Source organism: Danio aesculapii, chromosome 7 (genome assembly GCF_903798145.1).
Source record: "Danio aesculapii chromosome 7, fDanAes4.1, whole genome shotgun sequence".
NCBI lineage: Eukaryota > Metazoa > Chordata > Actinopteri > Cypriniformes > Danionidae > Danio > Danio aesculapii.
Genome location: NC_079441.1, coordinates 65,349,105 through 65,372,890, shown reverse-complemented (window position 1 = coordinate 65,372,890; position 23,786 = coordinate 65,349,105). Strand labels below are relative to the sequence as shown.

The window sequence follows — 23,786 nt, the reverse complement described above, 5'->3', positions numbered from 1 at the left end:
GTTGTCAGAATTCCGGTTATGGCGAGGTGCTGAGAGGTCGAAACTTTTTAGCTCTGCTGCTAATCTGCGATCAATCCTACAATACCAATCAGAATTGTATCTAAAGTCAAGCAACACAAATATAAAAGTATAGGGAAAGAAAAATGTCACGCAAAGGTACCAGAAAAGACAAGAAAAAGACCAGAAACGAAGATGAATATTCCGAGGGTGAAGAAACTAACGACGCCATGGCAGCTGGTGAGGGCCCTGACGAAGATGATGACGAAGCAGTAACTTCGGATGGTAATAACGAAGATATCATGAAAGCTATAATGTCCTTGAAAAACGGACTTTACAAAAAATTGATGGAGTCCAAGCAACAATTACGACGATAAGCAAGGAGATAAAGGAATGCACAGGGCGGATAGCACAAGCGGTAGCAAACGCATTTCGGATGCCGAAGATAACGTCAACGGGCTGTTATCCAGAGTGAACACGCTTGAAAATACTGTTTAAAAACGCTTTCAAACAAAGTGAAGATTTAGAATGCAGAGTCGACGGAACAACATAAGACTTGTGGGACTACAGGAGAAAGCGGAGGGCCAGGATACGGTAACATTTTGGAGAAGTGGATACCGGAGGCTCTAGGATTGGATTCGCGGAATCTCTGGTAATTGAGCGGGCTCATAGAATCGGCACTTTGACAAATATCCACTCGCGAACGACACGCCGCGGGACACTAATTATGAAGTTTCTGAACTTCAGAGACAGGAGCGAGTGCTAAGGGCAGCCAGAGTTAAAGGGAATGTTCTTTTCATAACGAACTAGTCCGTTTTCACCCAGATCTCTCCGCCGGCTACATAAGAGCAGCGCGACTATGATGACGTGCGAAAAAGGTTGCGAGACAAGGGAATTCATAAGCACAGAATTATTTTTCCAGCACGGCTCCTGCTGACACCCGGAGAAAGATCCTACACCTTCCAAACTCCGGCTGAAGTAGACAAATTTATCCAGTCTCTTTGAAGGATCAAGACAACTTACCAATATACGGAACTAAAATATGACAGCACTACTGGCTAATTCGTTTTATGTCCTTTTTTTTTTTCAAACGATGAGAGCGCTACAATTCTTTTTGCATAATGTTTTCTGTTGGCTAACGTTAGTCATATACTTTTTTCTGACCGCATATGCTTATTCTCGTGATAAAAACACTAAAATGTACCTGGGGTGGGAAAGGAAAACATGGCCATAATGCACACTCAATATTGGACCTTTTGACATTCGCAAGGGACGTTCAACCCACAACGAACTTTACACAGCCAATAGCAGAACTGTTTGATTATTCTTTTTTATATCTATCTTTTTTTGTTAATCTTATCCGCTTAACCCCCCAGGTATGTCACTATTTGTTAAAAGTTGCAAAATATTAATCTTTTAATGGTTATGTTTACAGATGTTGCACAGTTCTATAACCACTAAGTAAATAATGTTGGTAAAGTAGTTAGTACTTGATAATAGCAGAGGGAGCTAAAGAGAAAGAAATAATCAAAGTGAGAGACAGACGGCTCTTTGTATTGCCTAGACCCGTATCTGTCATAAGCGGGTTGGTATAAGGTGGGGTTTTTTTTTTCTTTTTCTTTTTCTTTTTTTATTTATTTATTTTTTCTTTTCTTTTTTTCTTGTTGTATGTGGGTGTGTTTTCATCAAACAAGCAAATTCGTAAGGTATATTAGGACAACTCATGTCTAGTAACTTGAAGGTGAAATTTACTTCATGGAACTGTAGGGGCTTAAACAAAAATCTCAAAAGTTAAACAAGTGAATGAACAGGATAAATTCTTGCAATCAAAAATAGTTTTCTTGCAAGAAACCCATCTAGTAAGTGAGGATGTTTCTAAAATAAGAAGACAGAAGATGGCAGGGTCAGGTGCTATCTGCCCCATATACCACCCATGCTAGAGGTGTTATAATACTAATTCATAAATCTGTACCTTTACAAATTAAAAATATAATTAGGGAGTCCTGCAGGTAGATACATCATAGTCCAGGGTATGCTGTTATTTGAAAATATAAATCTGATAAATGTTTATGGACCCAACGAAGATGACCCTAAATTCTATAACAATTTGTTTCTGACTATCTCAATCTCCCGGGGCAATATATAATTGCTGGTGATTTTAATTGCACGTTAGATCCAGCAAGAGATAGGTCATTCAGGCTCAGATAATACCCACATTAGATCGAGAAAGACGATAAATAGTTTTATTAAAGAATTAAATTTGTGGGACATATGGAGACATAGTAACCAAATGCAATAGAATACTCATGTTATTCCAGCACTTATAAACGTAATTCACGCATAGACTATTTTTTGGGTTTCAGCACAACTGGTTTCAAAAATTGACGACTGTAATTATGGTAGTATAGTAATATCGGATCATGCAGCTATGTCACTCACTTAACAGATACGAAACTAGTGAAGGATTCTCCAAAATGGCGCTTTCAACCAGGATGGCTAACAGACCCTACATTTATAGATTTTTTAGATAAACAAATTGACCTGTATTTTACATGTAATACTTCTCAAACATCTGCTAGCATAAGGTGGGAGGCATTTAAGGCCTTTATTAGGGGTCAAATAATCAGTTATACCAGTTCAAAGAAAAGGAGTACACAACTGGAAATGAAGACATTAGATGAAAAAATTAAAACACTTGAATCAGATCTTTACAATAACAAGTCTAACTCTATAGATGCAAATGCACAGTTACTCCTTCTTAGGTCACAGTACAATGAATTGTCGGCTAATAAGCAGCAACTTATTTACTGAAACTTAAACAATCCTATTATGACCAAGGGGAAAAACCTGGGAACTTTAGCATGGCGCATTAAACACAACAAACGGAAAGATCTATTAATTACATTGAAGATTCAAGCGGCAGAACTATAGTAGATCCTAAAGAATTAATGAGGCCTTCAAAATATTTTATGAGAAATTGTATAGCTCTGATGGTAATCCCAGACTTGTTGAACAGACACAATTTCTAAATAACATTAATATTCCTAGATTTTCAGAAAATGAAAGTAAAGCATTAGATGGAGATTTAACAAAAATAGAAATTGTAGAAGCAATCAATTGTATGCAGGCAGGTAAAACGGCAGGTCCAGATGGCATACCTATAGATATTTATAAAAAATTTCAGTCTAAATTAATTTCACCTCTTTTGGAGATGTTCCAGGAGTCCTTTAGGAATGGTCTTCTTCCTACATCCATGAGGAGTGCCCTAATAACTTTACTTCCAAAACCAGGAAAACCAAATATAAAATGCGAAAATATGCGCCCAATCAGCCTTTTAAATTCAGATACAAAAATACTTAGCAAAGTTCTTGCAAGAAGATTGGAGGGCTTACTCCATCGGGTGGTGGGAGAAGACCAGAATGGCTTTATTCAAGGGAGACAGGGCTTCCACAATGTCAGACGAGTGCTCAATATCTTATATAGCCAGAGAGGAGCGAAAGACACGGCACTACTTTCTCTTGATGCAGAAAAGGCTTTCGACCGTGTCGAATGGCATATTTATTTGACGTGCTAAATCGCTTTGGCTTTGGTGATCCATTTTGTAAATGGGTTAGACTACTTTGTACGGAGCTCACAGCAGAAGTTTTAACAATAATGTTGTTTCTAAACCCTTTAAAAATTCTAGGAGTTGCCCACAGGGAAGTCCTCTATCACCTTTATTATTTATCCTTGCAATAGAACCATTCGCCATAGCAGTGAGAACACATAATGCCATATATGGAATTCAAGAGAGCCACTTGGAACATAAACTAGCATTATTTGCAGACGATATTATTTTGTTCTTAAAAATCTAAGTAGTTCTATCCTGCACTCCTGGATCTTATTGAAACTTTTGGAAAAATATCTGGATATAAAGTTAATCACTCCCAAATCATCTATAATGTTACTTAATGAATCAGAGAGAAAAAATAGCCAAGGTTATGCTTCTATTTTTAATTCAACGGATAATTTTACATATCTGGGTATTAAAATCGTAGATGAAATAAATAAGATTGCTCAAATAAATTATGACCCAATTTTGGATGCTACTATATCATCAGTAGAACGTTGGACATCTTTACCCATCTCAATGATTGGCAGGATAAATATCCTAAAAATGAATATACTCCCTAAATTTCTTTATTTGTTCCAAAATATCCCCTTACCCCCTCCCTCATCGTTGTTTACTAGAATTAAAAAACTGTTTACCAACTTTATTTGGCAAAATAAACGTCCCAGGCTACGTCTAACTTTATTATATTTACCATTCGATCGAGGAGGACTTAAATGTCCAAACTTTCAGTGGTATTATTGGGCAGCTCAGCTGCGTACAATCATGTATTATTTTTCTTCTGAAAGTCCTCCTTCTTGGATGGATTTGGAATCCTACTCTGTTACACCACAAATACCACTGCACTTATACCTATATTCGGCAGACCTCAAATATCTAAGAAAAAACACAGACAACCCCATTGTATTGAACATGATTAATATTTGGTTTGATTCTTGTAAACATTGAATATAAATCCCTCCTGGTCACGTTTTAGCCCTATTTGGGGTAATGTTAAGTTTAAACCAGGAAAAAGTGATGCAGGATTTCGGATATGGGCTGAAAAAGGGTTAAGGAAAGTACAAGATATGTACAATAAGGATGAAGTATTTATGTCCTTTGCAGTAATTTCAAAAAAATTTGATATTCCAAAGACCCATTTTTTTAAGTATCTTCAACTTAGAAGCTTTATATCCTCATCTCAAAATCATTCATTAGATATTCCTAACATTTCCTCATTAGAGGCAGCAATCCTAGGACACTGTTATGATAAAGGTTCAATTTCCTCTTTGTACAGATTGTTCGTAATTGGCTCTAACGAATCTTCTGAATCAAAACTAAAGTTATGGAAAGAAGATATAGAAGATGAAATATCTCTAGAGGATTGGAATGAGGCATGTAGGAAAGCTCAGATACAAACAGTCAATAGTAGCCTGAAACTGGTACAGTACAAATGGTTAATGCGAACATACATAACTCCTGCTATATTGCACAAGTTTAATGATAATATTCCAGATACCTGTATAAAGTGCAATGAGGTAAGAGGAACACTTTATCACTGTATTTGGGAATGTGTGAAAGTGAAACCCTTTTGGCAAGATGTTATTGAAATAATTGACCAAATTTTATTAAAGAAATTACCATTAGATCCTAAGATTTTTATCCTGGGTATATTTCCTGTCAGCCCTCTCTTACAAAGCAAAGAGGTCAGATTCATAAACATGTGTATTTTACAAGCTAAACGTATTATTGCTCTTAATTGGAAAAATATAAATGAACCTAGAATAGGAAAATGGATTAAAGAAATGGCATTGCATATGTCAATGGAAAAGATCACGTACATTGTGAAAAAGAAACAAAATGTATTTGAAGATATCTGGAGACCTTTTAATAACTTTCTAAAGTACAATGTAAATGTTGACAGTCTACTACAACAAGAACAAGCTTAGGAATATGGGAAGTATCATGGTCTAAACACACTCAGGAAACACTCTACCTGATTTAAACATATCCTCCCTTTTTATTTATTTATTTTTTTTTTATTTTTTATTTTTTATTTTTTTATTTTTTTTTTTTAAATTATTATATTTATTTATTTGTTTATTTATTTTTATTTTATTTATTTATTATTATTATTATTATTTTTTTTTTTAAGGGAATGGGTTGTTGGGAGGGAGAATGGGGGGGTAAAAAGTTTGCTGTGCCTTCATGATTATTTTTCTGTATTGTGTAATCTGTTGTGATATGCAAATTGAAAAAAAGTAATAAATATATTGTACAAAAAAAAAAAAGAGCTAAAACAAGTCACGTGCGGGTAAACTCTCCTCACATTGGTCAGAGTTACACGGTTTATTTTGCAGAGTCCCGCTCAGCTGTCATGCATCCTTATTTTAATTTATAGCAATGAGCACCAAGACACTATAAGCGAAAAGCTACACTTTAATTTTGAAAGGTGACACCCACAGATATCATCACCAAGTATAAATCAGAGGTAAGACTCTCCATTGGCTTGAATTATGCATTATAGGCTTTACATTATAGAGAGAAATAACAGATAAACCAAGACTGCAGTTCGGTCAGTTTTCCTAGAGGATAAACAGCTCTCGTTAATAGTTAACATGCTTTCACTTTCGTATTTGACATGAAACTCACATTTACCGGTAGGAATGACATCCCACCCTACTCATAATTCTCTCTTCATATAGCTGTATATATGTCTATTACATATCCATAATACACTGTGATATAGCCGGCCTCAGATTGTTTTGCTTTCTCACTACAATCGATCCACTCCAGAGTTCATTTTAATTGAGCCGAGACCTCTTCATTCAGGCGTTCACGGAGCGATATTTTTTACGTGGATCCAAGCGCGGAATTGCTGGAATCACATATGCCAAATGAACTGCGCTTACTGGGGAAACGTGCCAGGTTCTGAAACAAAAGTCTAGGTTTTTTAGGGTGTGAAAGCACCCTAATAATGCTTAATAGACAAACAGTTAAAGTCAGAATTATTAGCCCCCTGAATATTTTTCTACAATGTCTGTTTAACGGAGAGAAGATTTTTCCAACACACAGAGAGAGGGGTAGGGTTGGGAAATGTCCTCAAGCTGGCATTCGAACTCGGGATGCCCTGACGTGCTACTGCACCATAAGGCTGTTTCTCAATATGTGTTCTTGTCTGTGCTCGTGTTCTTGTGTCCTCGTGAAACGTCATTAACTGTTGCCGAAGTACTGTTCCAATTCAAAGTTCACATCTTGCCAAGTACAGAAAAAATTCCTGGATGTGTACTTGCTCCGCCCCTTTTGCCAAGTATGCTTTGAGAGGTGACTTGTGCGAACTTACAAAGCACAGGTATCCCAGAATGCATTGCAGCGTAACCAGCGAAAGCTAATGGCAGAGGAGAAAACCCGCACGGTTTTAAAAATACTCCTCTGTTGTGTTACAAATGAAAGTTTTAAGAGTTTTTCAGGTGAGAATGCAGTTGTTTTAAACTCGAATCGGCAGTTTCATGAGTTCACACTTGCAATCATTTAAGAATAAAGCGTATTTGGCGTGCTGTCCGGGGAGAGGGCTCTGAGCTCGGTGAGACACCCCAACTCGAGTTATTCCCCTTTTCAGGAAACAGAGAGGAATTGGGATTCGAGCGAAGTATCTAGCCCGGCCCCAGAACGCTCCCCCCGGGATTGTAGTGCTTAAGAGGTGAGGTGTCGGGGTGGTGGAGGGATGCTAAAGTCGTGAGATGCTGCAGGTAAGACAGCTTTGGTATATATAGGGGTTTGGTCAAGAACTGATTGGATAATGGAATAATTGTCAATGACGTATTTGATACTGAAATTTCTGCGCGTGCTCCTCCCGAAATTTGTTTACAAAACATCACTTATTTTTTAAAGATAGCGCGTCTTTGACGATTTACCTCAGCTTATGTGGACTCTGACCCCCAGTCTGTCAGCGGGAGCTTAGTCATCCCCTTCCCTGCCGAGAGCAGCTTTACATCGACCAGTCCATCACGGATGTACCGCTGGATCTCTCCACTGTAGTTAAAACATGATAATTAATACATCTTGTGCATATCTAACGGACAGATTTTGCTCTCATAAATCTATTATTTGTTATCAGGTGTGTTATTTTGGCAGTGTTACTTTGTTACGTTTTATAATTGTCTAATTATGTTACCATGTTGTACGAGGTTTTTCTTTGATTACCAAATTGCTTAACGTTATCTTTATTTCTTATTGTTCATGTCTTGTCTTGCATACTTGTATAATGTCCATTGTAGTTTATTAAATCTGATAATCAAAGACATGAGTCTGTGTATAATAACCCATTTCACTTCACATTTATAGTGATTTATGTTTACATTTTCTTAAATAAAGAATATTGATTTATAATTTCACTTTATTTTCAATGTACAGTGAAACTGATGAATCCGTGGTGAGGTAAGTGACGTTATAAAGTACATTGCGATTCTAGTTAAAGAAGTACCTGACTTGTGTCATCGCGTCCTCTGTAGTTCGTTCTTTCAGGTCTGAACTTGGCAAGTCTGAATATCCAAGGACGCAAGTCTGAACTTTGCGTACTTGGAAACTGAGAAACAGCCTTAGCACGCTAACCACTAGGCTATTGCTGCGACATTATTAACTCATTTTTAATAACTTGTTTTATCTTTGCCATGATGACAGTACATAAAATTTGCTCCCACTTTAAGTGTCCTTAATTACTATGTACTTGCTTTAAAAAATAAATACAATGTACTTACTGTCTTCATAATGTATTTGAGAACGTATGTAATGTATGTGATGCTCTTGAGTTGGGATAGGGGTAGGGTTATGGACAGGTTTGGTGGTATGGGTAGGTTTAAGGGTGGGTTAAGGTGTAAGGGATGGTCAACAGTGGTGTATTTACAAATGTAATAACAGAAATTAAATACAGATGTAATTACATCTAGGTATTTAATCAAGCAAAAGTACACAGTAAATACATGTATTTACACAATAAGTACATTGTAACATAATATTAATTTCTGTGCAAGTACAAATTAGTTAAGGCCACTTAATATAAAGTAATATTTTACTAGATATTATTCAAGACACTAGTATTTAGCTTAAAGTGACATTTAAAGGCTTAACTAGATTAATTAGGCAAGTTAGTAATTAGACAAATCCTTGTATAACAGTGGTTTGTTCTGTAGACTTTCAAAAAAAATTGCTGCTTAAAAGGGCTAATAATTTTAACCTTAAAAGGGTTTAAAATAATTAAAAACTGCTTTTATTCTAGCCGAAATAAAACAAATAAAACTTTCTCCAGAAGAAAAAATATTATAGGAAATACTGTGAAAATTTCCTTGCTCAAATATTTGATAAAGGTAAATTATTCACAGGAGGGTTAATAATTTCGACTTCATCTGTACGCTTCACAAATGCTTCAATAGATGTTTCGGGGGTCCGAGACACGCAGGGAGGCCAGACAGCGGGAGTCCTGCAGCACGTCCTCTCCTGCTGAGCATGACATGTAGATGAATATTGCAGTGTAATCGAATCACCCTGATTATTTCCTGCTGGCTATGAGTCTATATGTTTGTGAGCTTTAATTCGAACTCCCACTCCTCCTCTTTCTGCGGTCAGCGCAGGGTCCCTTCTCATTGACAGGATCTATTTTTAATTGGCCTTTGACTGTCACCACTGAGAAGATGCTCAGCTCTTATAAGCTTGGAGAGAGATGGAAGGTCAGTGTGGTGGCAGGTCTCTGCGGGCCGCTGATGACCTCAGTGTTAGCAGCTCTGACGCGGCTGCATGAGAAAGTGCATGTCGGCCCCCCTCTTTTCACTTGTTATGTAACAGATACAGCTGGCCAGATTTCCTCAAAGTTTGGTGGCATGAAAAAGGAAGTGGCTGCAATACAGTTACTGTAAATGCTAACCGGAAATTCAATTCAATTTTTACTTTAAAATTCATATCAATTCAAGTTTATTTGTATGCTTTTCACAATAATTAGGGTTTTAAAGGAGCTTTACAAAACACATTATTGCATCACAATCAAATTCAGACAAGTTAAGCTTATTAGTTAACTTTATTAGTTATTAATAACTTGAATTACCTAGTAACTAATGGATGGCATGGTGGCTCAGTGGTTAGCACTGTCACCTCACAGCAAGAAGGTCGCTGGTTCAAGTCCCGGCTAGACAGTTGGCATTTCTGTGTGGAGTTTGCATGTTCTCCCTGTGTTGGCGTGGGTTTCCTCCGGGTGCTCTGGTTTCCCCCACAGTCCAAAGACATGTGCTACAGGTGAATTGAATAAACCAAATTGGCCTTAGTGTGTGTGTGTGTGTGTGTGTGTGTGTGTGTGTGTGTGTGTGTGTGTGTGTGTGTGTGTGTGTGTGTGTGTGTGTGAATGAATGAGAGTGTATGGGGGTTTCCCAGTACTGGGTTGCAGCTGGATGAGCATCCGCTGCATAAAACATATGCTGGAATAGTTGCCGGTTCATTCTGCTGTGTCGACTCCTGATAAATAAGGGACTAAGCCGAAGGACCAATTAAAACCGGCAATTCAGGTGCTCATCACTAAAACCTACTATAAAAAGCTACACTGAAATTAATTATTCAAAGATGATTCCTTGGATTTACTTAATTTTTTTACGTTAAGTGGTTGTAAACAATTTATTTGGGCTGAATTTAAACAAACAAATTAAGTTGAACATTGCTCAATTTAATTTGTTTGTTTAAATTCAACACAAATAAATTGTTTGCAACAGTTTTGCATGCAACACTTTTTTCAGTGTATGAATTTGGAAAGCTGGATCTTTTAGCTGCATTAAGGAGAGGAATGTAGTCAGCGAATATTTTACACTGAATGTCACTTTTTTTATAATGATACCAAAGTATGAGACAATTTATTGCATTTTGGATTTTCATTTTTTTTAAAGTAACATTCATTTTTAAAAATGTCATTGGTTTTTTACTAAGTTCAATGCATGAAAAAAGGGATTTGAGAACATTTTATTTACTGTGGCAACATTTAAAGGGGACCTATTATGCCCTTTTTTGCTAAATGTAAAATAAAGCCCAATCCCAATTCTATCGCTTAGCCCATCCCCTTACCCCTACCCAGGGCTTGACATTAACTTTTTTGATCACCAGCCACTGTGGCTAGTAGTTCTCCAACATTACTAGCCACTCTCCATTTTCACTAGCCACAGTTTTATTGTTGGGAAAATATATTTTATACACATAAATGATTTTGACATGCTAAAATGACTTGATTTAGATTTTGTGTTATGTCCACATGCCCTCCTCATTCATTTCACTTTTTGTGTGTTGTGTATGAGCTTGCTCGATAATCATGAGCAAATGGGTCATGGTTTCATAGTTTTACAATTAGTTTTTATTTCAAAAAATTTCAAGGATTTAACAAATTTATCTCTGACCACACCAAACCTAAACAATTAATTATTTCTTAGCCGCAAATTTTAAATGTGTAAAAACAAGCAAAATATAGCTCTATACTATACTATTAATTTAACAAAACATATGCACAGTAATCCATCCTTGGTAAAGGTCCCAGATCACCAGTTAACTACACATAAACGGGGAGTTAATCTCCCATTGAAGCAATTTTATTGTAAAAAATGATAATTAAACCACATTAACGCAAAAGAAAGCAGGTAAAAAACATACAGTACACCCACTTTGCATACACATATATGGGATGCATGCATTCATTGTACGCTCTAGATATATGCAGAAAGCTTATAAAGTCCTGCTTTTATTACTCATACTATTATTACAGTCTTCTTCAGTCATTTAAGACAGCAGCGTTGGATGTGACTACTGTAAAAGTTTATGAAACACAAGGTTAAGCTGTAAATGTGCTCTTTAGATGCAGGATTCTTTGAAAACAGCAAACACATCTATGTTTAGTCTAAAGCACTCAACATAATGTGAAAAAAAAAGTTAAAGCGCCTTTATTAACAAGGCTATATTGAAAACAGCACATTTACATGCTCAGCACTTTTTGTGCATAGTTACCTTGAAAATAACTGATGTGTAAAATATCAAGAACACTTAGCTCACAACATGATTATACAACCCATATATATATATATATATATATATATATATATATATATATATATATATATATATATATATATATATATATATGTATGTATTTTTTTCGATATTCTACAGAACAAACCATCGTTATATAATAACTTACCTAATTACCCTAACCTGTCTAGTTAACCTATATAACCTAGTTGTAAGCTGTATAGAATATCTTAAAAATATGTAATAAAATATTATTTACTGTCATTGTGGCAAATATAAAATAAATCAGTTATTAGAAATGATTTAATAAAACTATTATGTTTAGAAATGTGTTAAAAATAATCTTCTCTCCATTAAACAGAATCTATATATATAATACACACACACACATATATATTTACACATATATACATATATTTATTTATATATATATATATATATATATATATATATATATATATATATATTTTTTTTTAGTGAACATATTAAATAAATAAATAATAGTAATTTTGTTGCAATTTTTTTTCCAGTAATTATTAGTGTGTTTCTTGTCAATTGACTTCATGTTTAAAAACATGACTTAGGCTCCATTTATGAAAATACCATATGATAATGAAAAAATGATCACACACACACGGGTAATGTTAGACACATAAATAATCTGTTCGAAGAACGGTTAATGCGAAAGCAACTGGCGCTGCTTACAATAAGTCAGCTGTGGCAATCTTGAAAGCAGCAAGACTGTGGGTGCATGTTCATAACTTTTTAGCTACACATGCATATATGTCAGCATAGTGGCAGATTCAAAACAGGACTAACGTTTTTATGAAGAGTGATTATAAAAAATAGAATTACTGAATGTTTACCATTATAAGTTGCCTATATATTAACACACTGTTGCCACACAAACCCCTCATAATTTTTTTTTTGCATAATAGGTCCCCTTTAAATTAATAGACTTTAAAATAAAGCCCTATAAGTTATGTTATCTAAGAAGTTATCTAACTAAAAGCAATGCATTTGTTACACCGGAAAATGAAAACTGTCTTCATTTACTCATCCTGCACTTGATCCAAACCACTTCTTTCTAATATTGAACACAAATGAAAGTTGAAAACTGATACCACTTAACAAGCAAATGTTCATTTTTGAGCAAAATTCCACTTTAAGGCCAAGTAAAGAATATGTAAGAATAAACCGAAGGAAATAAATCAATATTGTTGAGTGGCTTGAGTTGTATTAGTCATAAAGTTTGAAACTTCCTTTCAATTTATATTAATTTTTAATTTTACAGCAAATTTAAAAAGCTTCACTGCATTCTTGATGGTCACAGTATTTTTGTGCTTTCTGTAGCAAATATCTTAAGTTGAAAAAAAAGTCCTAAATGAAGATATACTTACTTCACAAGCCGAACAATACTAGTCTTTATTTTTAAGTTTATGATTAAAACAAGAACATATATCTTCCAGTGGGTTCTGAATGATGTTTTTAAGTAAAAACCCACTTTGTACGTTCGTTTAATCTCAGTTAATTGTTTCTTGCCACTCTAAAACATGATGGGTTATTTCAACCTACACTGTAAAAAATTCTGGGTTACACACAATTCATTCAAGTTGTCCCAACACAAATCAATGAAGTTAGTCATTACAAATTTAAGTAGACTGAACATAAAAGATTTAAGTTAAAAAACCTCAACCCAAAAAACCTTAAGAATTGTGTTGTTTCAACTCACTTTATATAAGTAGTTTGAACAAGCAGCAAAAGTCCTTTTTTGAGTGTAGATTTAGTTGAACAAACACAACTTATTTATTTATTTTTTTGAGTGAAAAAACAGGACTATGGCCTTAATTTGTGGAAGAGCACAAAATAAAACTGCTAACATATGTTAATAAAAATAAAAATATTTAATGTTTAACCATGTAATCAGAATCAGAATCAGAATCAGAATCAGAATCAGAATCAGAATCAGTTTTATTGCCAAGTGTGCTTCACACACACAAGGAATTTGTTTTGGCTACAGAAGCTTCCAGTGTACATAAAGTGACAAGTGACAACACAAAATAATAAGGAAAACAAAAAAAAAATAATAATAAAATAATAAATAAAAATGATGAACATTAAACAGATGCGGTTAGTGAAGAAACCTGGATGTTGAGTTGTATGTACAGATTGTTATAAATATACAGGTTATAAGGTGCTGTGTACAAGTGCGAATGTGGAGAGTATTGCATTGTATATTGATATAAGGTGCTGTGTACATATCTCTGGCTTATTAAATAAAATAAACAGACAGAACTTTTCATTAAAATCATGCATCATTAAATGTAAAAATATCTCAAATTAACTTTTTTTTTTTAAGTGATGTTAATGATAGATATAATAATAGAATATTAAGTGATGCCACAGTATTTATTCATCATTAAAGGATGCACATAAGTACACTCACTGTAAAAATGCTGGGTTCCGCACAATCGATTTGTGTTAAGACAACATCAAGTAATTAAGTTAACTTATTAGTTTTTACAAATTTAAGTGGCTTGAACATAAAACAATTAAGTTGTCCCCCCCAAAATCATGACGTATGCTTATTTTGCGTTATATGCCATATTTGCATTATTTTTCTGAGTAAAAAAACATTACTTTATTATATATATAAATATATATATATATATATATATATATATATATATATATAAATATATATATATATATATATATATATATATATATATATATATATATATATATATATATATATATATATATATATAAATATATATATATATATATATATATATATATATATATATATATATATATATATATATATATATATATATATAAATATATATAAATATATATATATATATATATATATATATATATATATATATATATATATATATATATATATATATATATATATATATATATATATATATAAAGGCCTTAATTTGTGGGAGAGCACAGAATAAAAATCTGTAAACATGAGTTAATGAATATAAAAAAATTTAATGTTTAACCATTTAATATCTCAGGCTTATTAAAAAATATTAACATTAAATAATATTTACATTAACTAATGCATTATTAAAATACGAAGTTGTGCTTTAACTTAAATAGCATTAATTAACATTTACAAAGATGAATAAATACCATAATAAATGTATTACTAATAGTTTGTTCATGTTAGTAAAAAATATTAACATTAAATAATGGAGCATTATCTTAAAGTGCTACCAACTATTATTACACTGGATTACATAAAAAACTAAATTGAACAGTAGATCACACATTAAAGCTGTAGATTCTGCAGTCTTAACAGTTAGTCATGTATTTTATTCTTCAAGACTATTGATACCTTCTATCAAAAGGTAAATTGGTCTCATTTGAATCAATAAAAGCAAGACAGACTATATTACCTATTGGGAAACTGCTATGCAACCGGCCCCAGGTTATCAGTTTTACAATGTAGCATTCAGTGTCATTTTATTTTGCTTTAATCCATCAGATCACCATGCAAAGATCATCTTGAGGTCCGCAGGAAACATCTGACTACACAAAGCAGAGTCACATGACCAGTGTCACAAATGCTTATTTGATTAGTGATCTAAAAATAGTGCAAACCATTCCTTATTTCCAGGTTTTTATTTAACCGTGATTAAATCCTACAATTTAAATGTCGTCTCAAGCTTTGGAAACCCCACCACAACATGTCGCATGCAGTTTTTACTTCAGAAAAGTCCATCTCAGGTCATTACATTTCAATTTCGTACACAAAAACAATGTCACACCTCTTAGGGAACCATGACTTGTAGTTTAAGTGCTTCTCTCTGGAAAAGTCCACCACAAACTCTCCTCTCAAGAGAACAAATCAATCTATGCAACGAAAAAAAAAACTTGCTCTACCTGATTGGCCAACTAGGATGAAAGATGCTCTCTCTACAGCCCGCTATTTCCTTCAAAGCCCTCTTTGTATTTGTGCTGTTGATGTGTTTCCTCAAAACGCCACAATCTTCAACGTCCTCTCTCTTTTCCTCTCTCTGACTTTTTTTTTTCTTTCCCTGCGACTCCTGGGAGCTTTGACCATTTAAGGAGAAGCCTTCTCATGCTTCTCCGGGCTGCTACTGCCGTGCGCGCATGTGTGTGCTGTTTTCGCTTGATGCTCCAATGAGCTGCAGCTGAAAAATGAGTCTATCTTCCTCAGCCTGTATGTTTTGGATCTCTGCCTCTTTCTGATTTAAATTTAGTTGCTAAAATGCTATGAACGATACAGAAACTAGTTTCTCAGCTGCTCTGTGTTAATGACAGTAATCTATATTTCTTATTGAAATATCACTAATGAACACACACACACACACACACACACACACACACACACACACACACAGAAAAGTTTAAAAGGAAGACTCTTACATGCCAGTACAGAGGAAGTAAAGAAGAAAATGTCTGATATGCAAATAATGTGTGTCATCGGACTGCTGTGTTTAACCAGCTGCTATATATATATATATATATACACACACTACCTGACAAAAGTCTTGTCATCGATCCCAGTTGTAACAGCAACAAATAATAACTTGACTTCTAGTTGATCATTTGGAAAAGTGGCAGAAAGTAGATTTTTTTCAGATGAATCATCTGTTGAACTGAATCCCAATCATCACAAATACTGCAAAAGACCTACTGGAACCTGCATGGATGCAAGAATCTCAAAGAAATCAGTCAAGTTTGGTGAAGGAAAAATCATGGTTTGGGGTTGCATTTAGTATGGGGAGAGATCTGCAGACTGGATGGCAACATCAACAGCCTGAGGTATCAAGACATTTGTGCTGCACATTACATTACAAACCACAGGAGAGGGCAAATTCTTCAGCAGGATAGCACTCCTTCTCATACTTCAGCCACCACATCAAAGCTCCTGAAAGCAAAGAAGATCAAGGTGCTTCAGGATTGGCTAGCCTAGTCACGAGACATGAACATTATTGAGCATGTCTGGGGTAAGATGAAGGAGGAGGCATTGAAGATGAATCCACATAATCTTGATGAGCTCTGGGAGTCCTGCACAAACGCTTTCTTTGACATTCCAGATGACTTTATTAATAAGTGATTTGAGTCATTGCAGAGATGTATGGATGCAGTCCTCCAAGCTCATGGGAGTCATACACAATATTCATTCTTTTCCCACTGCACCATGACTTTATATTTTATACTGTCATTATTTCTGTTAAGTGACAGACTTTTATCTAATCAAAGTCAGACCTTACTGTCCTAATTAAACAATTAAAAATCAAGGCATGATCATATTTTATTAAGGTAAAATAAGCGTAATCTAGAGGCCTTTGCCTTTCACAGAAGCCACTTCTGATTCCAAATAATCAACTAGAAGTCAAGGTATTATTGTTGTTCCTAAAACTTGGATAGGCGACAAAACTTTTGTCAGGTAGTATGGAAAATGTCAAATAATAATGCTAAAAATATGACACCAGAAATTAAAATGTAAAAAGATATGCCACTTTCTTTAAGTAAATGTATGTATGTTACCACTATGCCCTCAAAAAGGCAAAGTGCAGTATCTATGCAAACACTGTAACTGAATGCCTTCAACACAATGCCTTTAAAAAGTTTGCCAGCTTGAGTTTTGTAGTTACTGCAACCTTGACAATTTGACATTTAAAGCAAAATGACAAAGGAAATTGAAACAAAATGAAGCAAAACGAACAAAAGTTAAGCAGGAGACTTTGTTAAAAGACAGAGCAGTTTGTTCACAAAGCCTTATTTAGGCTACCACTCAATTATGTTTTAGTTGTATGTGTGTAGTTAACCAAATGTGTCATTACTGCACTTTACCTTTTTAGGCCAGCCTGGTAGTATGACATTTTGGATGGTTTCCAGGGTGTTGCTTAGCAGTTGTTAAAATGCATTCTCTGGTTTCCAGAGTGTTTCTAAGGTTTTAGAGAGTGTCGTTTTACAAACCAAAATTTCCTTGGCGACATACAGTGAGTGATAATTCAAAATGACCACTACTACCACGTGTGAATTTGTCGTGGGACAAAGGAATTAGTCAAAGGTGTTTTAAGGTTGATTTATAGTTCTGCGTCAAGTGCACACGTATGGTACGGTGCAGCCTATGTGCGATCGCATAGCCCTCGCCGAAGCAGCAAAAAATTTAACTACACATCACAATGATGCGTAGTGCAAGCTCTGTGATTGACCTGCTTGGTATCGGTGTGGGTGGTGCTGAGAGCAGTGAGCCTGATGGAGTGAGTGTTTACAAGTGTAGAGTCCTGTGAATGAGCTCCGGATGGAAACTTTTGCTTCATTTTGTTTGTTTACCTTTATGATTGAAGCTGTTGCACGTCCGCTAATTACCGCCTCTGAATGTTTTAATTACTTGTAGTGTTCAGAAAAACAAAACACCCACGAAGAAACAAAGAGGAACATAAAAACCTACTGCTAGCTAGCGTTTCGGAAGTGTTATTGCAGAGCTACACAAACAGCACGCAGAACTATAAATGCACGACTATGTGCAAGGCAGGCATTGTGGGTCACGCCGATCGCTCGACGCAGAAATATAAATTAGTCTTTAGGTGTAACAGCAGTTTACGACACCGGGGAGTACAAAGGGACGGGATGTGAACGGACAGAAATATAGCCTGCCATTTAATGAACTTAAAATAAAGAAAGCATTATAACTCCTACATAAATCATTTTTAATGTGTTAAGCTTCATTAACCAACCGTATATAGCTTTCCCAATTAGTCAAATAAATGACCAAACTGCTAAACAGTACCCATCATGAGTACAACTGCATTCACAACCAGGAGATGGAATAATCATAATCATAGGAGAATGTTGCTTGCACAATTCGAAATAAAGCAGTCCAACACTAGCATTTAGCTCCTCTCCTTCTACTACATGAGCAAAGCTGCGACCATTTTCACAGTGTATACATAAAGTTGAACTCAGAATTATTAGCCCTCCAGAATTATTAGCCCTCCTGTATATTTTTCTCCAATTTCTGTTTAAATGGAAATGAGATTTTTCCTACAAATGTTTAAACAAAAATAGTTAATAACTCATTTCTAATAACTGATTTATTTTACCTTTGCCTTGATGACCGTACATAATATTTTACAAGACACTAGTATTCAGTTTAAAGTGACATTCAAAGGCTTAACTAGGTTAATTAGGCAAGTTAGGGTAATTAGGCAAATCATTGTATAAAGATGGTTTGTTCTGTAGACAATTAAAAAAGGGGGCTAATAATATTGACCTTAAAATAGTTTTTAAAAAAATTTAAAACTGCTTTTATTCTAGTAAAAATAAAACTTTATCCAGAAGAAAAAATATTATAGGAAATACTGTGAAAAATTCCTTGCTTACATAAGGCTAAGAATTTTTACACCAACTGTATTTATTACACATTGCATGAAAGGCAATCTTCAAAAAGTACAACAGAAATACTTTTAAGTAACCAACGAACTCTTTAGAACATTCAGTTATTGAAACCGGCCTTAGAAATGTTGTGGGTGGTTGCTAGTGTTATGCAGTTGTTAGGGATTTCTGGGTGGCTGCTAATTAGTCCGAGTCAAAATAAGCCTGTACGATATTCTGCTCCCTAAATATGGCTTGGATATTTCCTTCAGTGTCTCTCTGCCCAGCAGGTATTAGCAGAATGAATTTACTCCTCAGTAAGCAGAATGAATTTAGGCAATATTTACTTATCATGAGTGAGACACTGTGAATTATATATAGTTGAAGCCAGAATTATAATATTAATACTATTTTTATTACTATAATAATATTTTAATACTAATAACATTCTAATAACTGATTTATTTTATTTGCCACAATGACAGTACATAATATTTTAGTAGATTTTTTTTAAGATTCTAGTATTCAACTTCACATTTAAAGGCTTAACTAGGTTAATTAGGAAAGTCAAGTCTGGGCACCCCTAATCATTGTAAGCCATAATCTGCTGGCTGTTCAAATCAGCAATTTCATTTGGATATATTTTATACCCTAGAGAAAAAGCAACATTTTAGTTCTGACATAACATTTATTTAATCAAGAAATGCAATGCAATTTCAATCATAACAAAAAAATATAATGAAATCAATCTTTTGTACAGCCTTTTGCTGATATAACAGCCTTTAGACACTTCTTATTGTCAAGGATAAGTCACTGAATTCTTGCTGAAGGCATTTTGGACCATTTGTCCTTGCAAAATTTTTCAATTCATTCAAGTTTGATGGGTGCCGAGCATGAACGGCCCTTTTCAAATCAATCCACAGATTTTCGATTTTCGATATGTACAATGACTTTATCAGCAGCAAGATGTTTCTGGAGCTCTTTGGAGGTGGTCTGTGGTTTTTCTGTGACCATTCTAACTAATCTTCACTTTTGCCTTTTGGATATTTTTGTCTTGCACATCTTTCCTTCACAAGAACTGTTCCTGTGGCCTTCCATTTTCTTACTATATTTCTGACTGTAGCGATACAGACTTTAAACCTTTATGATCGCTTTTTGCATCCTTCTCCTAATTCATTGGTGAATTATTCTAGGTTTTAGGTCATAAGGGAGTTTTTTTGAGGTTCCTATGTTGCTACTTTCTGGTTCACAAAGAGGAGAAGCACAACTATCAGCTATCTTAAATATCTTTTTACATGATTGGTTGCACCTCTGTAAGGATTGTTAAGGTTTACTAAGTCACTTAAATCAATCTTGTGTTGTAATCAATCAGCATTAAGTGACTACAAGTTTTTGAAATACACACAAAAGAGAGGGTGCCCACACTTTTGCATAGCCTATTTTTCAGTTTCAATTTGATTTACTTATCTCAATACTGCTACACTACGGATCTCTGTCTGTAAAACATGACATTATCTAGCTTTCTCTAGAAACTGAATGGCATTTCACTGTGATCTTCTCTTATAAAGAATTTGGGGGTGCCCATAAAACTGTGTGCATATATATATTTATATTTATATATATATATTTATATATATATATATATATATATATATATATATATAGATGGATAGATGGATAGATAGATGGATAGATAGATAGATAGATAGATAGATAGATAGATAGATAGATAGATAGATAGATAGATAGATAGATAGATAGATAGATAGATAGATAGATAGATAGATAGATAGATAGATAGATAGAGCACTCAGAAAGTATTCATAGCGACTTACTTTTTCCACATTTTTATGTTACAGCCTTATTCCAAAATGGATTCAATTCATTTATTTCCTCAAAATTTTACACAAAATACCCCATAATTACACAATTACACAATGTGAAAAATATTATTGCAAATTTATTAAAAATAAAAAACCTAAAAAAATCACGTGTACATAAGTATTCACAGCCTTTGCTCAATACATTGTTGATGTGCCTATGGCAGCAATTTCAGCCTCAAGTCTTTTTGAATATGATGCCACAAGCTTGGCACACCTGTCTTTGGGAATTTTTGCCCATTCCTCTCTGCAGTACCTCTCAAGCTCTATCAGGTTGGATGGGAAGCAACGGTGTACAGCCATGTTCAGATCTCTCCAGAGATGTTCAATAGATTTTGAGACTGGGCTCTGGCTGGGCCCCTCATTGACATTCACAGAGTTGTTGTGAAGCCACTCTATGGATATTTTGGCGGTGTGCTTTGGGTCATTGTCCTGCTGGAAGATGAACCATCACCTCAGTCTGAGGTCAAGAGCGCTCTGAAGAGGTTTTCATTCAGGATGTCTCTGTACATTGCTGCATTCATCTTTCCCTCTATCCTGACTAGTCTTCCAGTTCCTGCTACTGAAAAACGTCCCCACAGCATGATGCTGCCACCATGCTTCACTGTAGAGATGGTATTAGCCTGGTGATGAGTGGTGTCTGGTTTTCTCCAAATGTAACGCTTGGCATTCACTCCAAAGAGTTAAATTTTAGTCTCATCAGACCAGAGAATTTAGTTTCTTTTGGTCTGAGAGTCCTTCAGATGCCTTTTGGCAAATTCCAGGCGGGGAGTGGCTTCCGTCTGGCCACTCTACTATAGAGGCCTGATTGGTGGATTGCTGCACAGATGGTTGTCCTTCTGTAAGGTTCTCCTCTCTCCACAATAGAACGCTGGAGCTTAGACAGAGTGACCATTGGGTTATTAATCACCTGACTAAGGCCCTTCTCCCCTGATCACTCAGCGTAGATGGTTGGCCAGCTCTAGGAAGAGTCCTGGTGGTTCCAAACATCTTCCACTTACGGATGATGGAGGCCACTGTGCTCATTGGAACTTTCAGAGCAGCAGAAATTGATCTGTAACCTTCCCAGCCTTGTGCCTCAAGACAATCTTATCTCGGAGGTCTACAGACAATTCCTTTGTCTTTATGTTTGGTTTGTGCTTTGACATGCACTGTCAACCCTGGAACCTTATATAGACAGCTATATGCTTTTTCAAATCATGTCCAATCAACTGAATTTACCGCAGGTGAACTCCAATTAAGCTGGTGAAACATCTCAAGAATGATCAATGGAAACAGAATGTACCTGAGCTCGATTTAGAGCTTCACGGCAAAGGCTGTGAATACTGATGTACATGTGATTTTTTAGGTTTTTTATTTTTAATAAATTTGCAACAATTTAAAAAATCTTTTTTAACATTGTCATTATGGGTATTGTGTGTAGAATTTTAAGGAAATAAATGAATTTAATCCATTTTGGAATAAGGCTGTAACATGAAAAATGTGGAAAAAGTGAAGCGCTATGAATACTTTCCAGATGCACTATATATATATATATATATATATATATATATATATATATATATATATATATATATATATATATATATATATATATATATATATATATATATATATATATGTATATATATATATAGTCACAACTTACTCTTTGTTTCAGCAAATGGAATGATTTTTGGTGACAACCCTTATTTTGACACATATTTTGTGAAAATGCTTTGAAAATTTTCAAAAATTCAGTTTTAACAATAACAATTAAAGAAAAGAAAAACAAAAGAAAAAAAAAAAATAATAAAATCACACAATTTACCTCGTCCCAACCGGGAAAACCAGCAACAATCAAGGATGCATGATTATATGTTGTCATGGCTTTGCAATCAAAAAATGTAATTATAATGGAAGTCAACGGTGCAAAAACAGCCATCAACATAACAAAATGGTGGTAAATCTGAACAGTAAAATAGGGTTAAAGTTTTTTTCAAATGTAAATAAAAACTGAGAAATATTTAGTTCCATGATAATACCTCTTGTACATCATCCTATTCACTTTTGGGAGGATCTTGTGTCAATTCCAGTCAAAAAAAGATAAATGCTGTTTGAATAAAAGTATCTTTAAGTCAAAAATGTCCCGGGGTATGAATAATTTCGGGTTTAACTGTATCTTTACATATATATAAAATATAGAAATATAAAAAAGCTTTTTTTCTCCTTACCTTATTGCTGTGGTCCTTTGTGGCTCCAGTGTACAGAAGCGAGACACCTGTTTGAAAGCAGCAAGAGAGATTCAGGCTTATTTGCAAGTCACGGGTCTGTCATGCAAATGCACAAGTGTTAAAATGCACATTAAATAGTCGTCCATCCAGCAGCATGACGCACCAAAGGAGGCGTAGTGCTTGATTGACAGCACAGTTTTCAATACTTCTTTCACACACTCTCTCTCTCTCCCTCCCACCCTGCCTCCATATCTAAGGGCAACAATAACCTGGCAACCATTTACATGAGGAGCTTGATCCTCTTGTTGAAAGCACTTGGCGTAGCACACGCTCATCGTTTCACTTCTATTAAAAGCGTGTATTATTTAGTCTCCGCAGTTGTAAAACACTCCACCAATAGCGATAATCATGAGAATTTAGCAGCATTTTCATATTAAAACTACTGCTAAAATCAATCAAAGCAATAGCCGTGCTTCATAATTCATGGTCCGGGTTATAGGCAGGTCAATGTAAAAATGAGCCTCTTCACTGTCATTCAACGTTCATCACGGACATCTCCACTTTGAGACAAAAACAAGCTGAAGGATTGACAGCAGCTGTTGTTTATTCGGAGTATGTCGCGAGGAGAGTGTTTTAGGATGATAAATAAGGACTGTCATTCATTCCTCTGCCTGGATGTTTATTACG

General features: G+C 34.8%; 1 protein-coding gene across 1 annotated transcript in view; it reads right to left on the bottom strand.

The window, feature by feature from the left end:
- mrvi1 (murine retrovirus integration site 1 homolog) overlaps nt 1–23,115 on the bottom strand; it is a 94,824-nt gene extending 71,709 nt beyond the window's left edge. Inside the window, exon 1 of the mRNA XM_056462358.1 lies at nt 23,100–23,115. The gene's annotated coding sequence lies outside the window, so the exon portion shown is untranslated. The remainder of the gene's footprint in view (nt 1–23,099) is intronic.
- Between the last annotated feature and the right edge of the window lie 671 nt (nt 23,116–23,786).